Below are 3068 nucleotides of genomic sequence, written 5' to 3'. Positions count from 1 at the left end.
TGCAAAGATAATTACTCTGATATTTTCCTTTCTGATTTTTATCTCTTTTATCTGCTTAGTTATTGTTCTCGATAGAACTTCAATTACGATATAGAATAGATATGCCCAGATTGAGCACTAGCCTTTTCTTATCCTTGAATTTACTGGAATTGCTTTAAGTTTCTCTCCATTTAACTTAATATTGGCTGTAGGCCTTTATTAGGTTGAGGTATGTGATCTGTATTCCTGATCTCTCTAACATTTTTATCATGAAGAGTGTTGGATTTTCTTAAAGACAAGGCTTTTGGGGGGCATTTAACATGATGACACTTTTTGTTTTTGTTTTTGTTTTTCTTTGACAAATTTCATTTCATTTGAAATCTACTTGGTCTCTGTGGATGATCTTAGATTCAGTATGCAAGTATCTTGTTGAATATTTTTCTTCATCAATGTTCATGAGGGAAATTGATCTCCAATTCCCTTGCTTTGTTGAATCATTGTATGGTTTGGGTACCAGTTGACTATGCCCTCATAAAATGAATTTGGCTGTGTTCCTTTTGCTTCTGTTTTGTGGAATAATTGCAGGGCAGTCTTTGGATATTTGGTATAATTCTGTACTAAAATAATTTTTCATTTTCCTTTTGGTTGCGAGATGTTTAACGACTGCTTCGATTTTCATTGGGGCTATAGGTCTATTTAAATCTCTTATCTGATCTTGATTTATTTTTAGTAGGTTGCATCTATTAATAAAATAGTCAATTTCTTTTAGATTTGCAAATTTGATGGAGTACAGGTGTAACCATGGGATTTCCACCTGTGTCCCATCTCCTGAATTGTGACTCGGAGGCTTATTATTTATTAAAAAGCCCTTAGGCCACAAACTAGGCTTCTTCCCACTAGCTTCTAACTTATTTAACCAGTTTTTAATATTCTATGTCTGTCATATGGCTAAGTTTCATATATCTGACTTATTTCAAGTCCAGGTGGCAACCTTCCCATGCCTGACTATTTCCCAGAGTTTCAATCTCTTTACCAGATGTGCCACCTTCTAATGCTACCTTAGCTCATTTGGCATCAGATTTTTATTGGTAGGTGATAATTTTACAAAGTGTACAAAAGATTATCCCTACATACAGGCTTTTGAAATGTGACCTAATGTATCTTTCGATTTTCTCATGGTCTGTTGCTAAGTTCCCTTTTCATTTCTGAGTTTCTTAATTTGGATATTCTCTCTGCCTTTAAACTTGTTTGTATAAGGGTTTGTCTGTTTTGTAAATTTCCTCAAAGAACAAAGTTTTTTCTATATTAATTCTTCAAACTCTTCTCTTTATTTTTATTTTTTTAAATATGATTCATTTTGATTTTATCTCTCTGTCTACTACTCTTGTGTGCATTTGCTTATGTTCTAGAGCTTTCTGGTGTGCTGTAAAGTTACAAGTATGAGATCTTACTAATTTCTTTATGAAGGCACTTAGTGCTATGCACTTTCCTCTATTCACTATTCCCCATAAAGTTGGATATATTGTACATTCATTTTCATTGAATTATATTCTTTAATTTCTTTACATATTTTCGCCTTGATCCTGAAGCTGTTCAGCAAATGTAACTTTTGTTTACCAGAGTAACTGTTGTCTCAGAGACTTAAGACTGAATAAGCTCACCCTTTCTTATTCTTTTTGAACTCTGGTAGGCTGGATCAACTCAGCTGTTACAATTCAAACTCTTCTCCAATCTGATTCATTCAATCTGTCTTGTCTTGGCTTCTCACCGAATTGCTCTGCTTGAACTGAAACTAACTCTGGCAATTTGTTCCAATCTTCTGGCTCCTTACTCTCTGGCTTCAACTGCTTCTGCAAGAATTCATTAAAGAACTCAAGTCTACTGTACTGCACTCGCTCAACTGAACTGCACTGCAGTGACTGAACTGAACTGCTCCAAATACACTGACTGAACTTCCCCTGACTGAAATTACTGCATTCTCTCTGTACTTAAGTGGCTGTTCTCCTGAGAGTTGAGCATAGCCTGTCTCTGAATCATTCTGTCCACTATTTCACTTTGTTAAACCCTCAACTGGATATCATTGTATGGTTTTGAAATGTGCACTAAAAGTGTGTCTATATTCCAGCCAGAGTTGTTTAAGGTCATTATTCCAGCTGGAGAGATTAAAGGTGTGTGATGTGTCTGTATTCCAGCAAGAACACACAGACCTAGAAAGTCTTTGGAATACTAAGCTGACATGTTAATGTTCAAATTCCATGAGTTTATAAGCTTTTTTCCTTTCTGCTGTTGTTGATAGCAAGCTTTAATCAGTGATGGTCTGATAGGATTATTTCAATTTTCTTGTATTTGGTAAAATTTTCTTTGTGACAGAGTATGTGTTCAATTTTTGTTATATGATGTACTGAGAAGGTTTATTTTGTTTGAATGAATTATTTTTAGATATTTGTAAGCTCATTTGATTCATTATGTCTGTTAGATCCAGTATTTCTCTGTTTATACTTGTGTAGATGACCTGCTCATTGGTAAGAGCAGGGTATTGACATCCCCCACTACTAATCTGTGAGTTTTGATATGTTATCTAAACTTTAGTGTTGTTCATTTAGAAATATCGGTGCGCCTAGGTTTAGGTCATTAATGTTAAGGATTGAGACTCCATCTTGGTAAATTTTACCTTTGATTAGTATGAAATGTTCTTTTCAATCTATTTTGATTCACTTGACTTTGAAGTGTATTTTTTTTTTTTTTTTAGATAGCATTATAGTTATATCTGCCTAATTGATTTTTCTATTTGCTTGGAAAATCTTTTTGAACTCTTTACTATGATGTAATGTCTATATTGATGTTGAGGTATGTTTCTTGTATGCAGCATAAGGGTGGATCCTGTTTTTATATCCATTGTGTTAGCCTATGCATTTTTATTGGGAAGTTGAGTTTATTTTTTTTATTAGGTATTTTCCTCAATTACATTTCCAATGCTATCCAAAAAGTCCCCAATACACTCCCCCCACCCAGTCCCCCACCCACCCACTCCCACCCCTTGTCCCTGGCATTACCCTGTACTGGGGCATATAAAGTTGGCAAGTCCAATG

Source organism: Mus caroli, chromosome 14 (assembly GCF_900094665.2).
Source record: "Mus caroli chromosome 14, CAROLI_EIJ_v1.1, whole genome shotgun sequence".
NCBI lineage: Eukaryota > Metazoa > Chordata > Mammalia > Rodentia > Muridae > Mus > Mus caroli.
Note: the sequence above shows the minus strand (reverse complement) of the source record.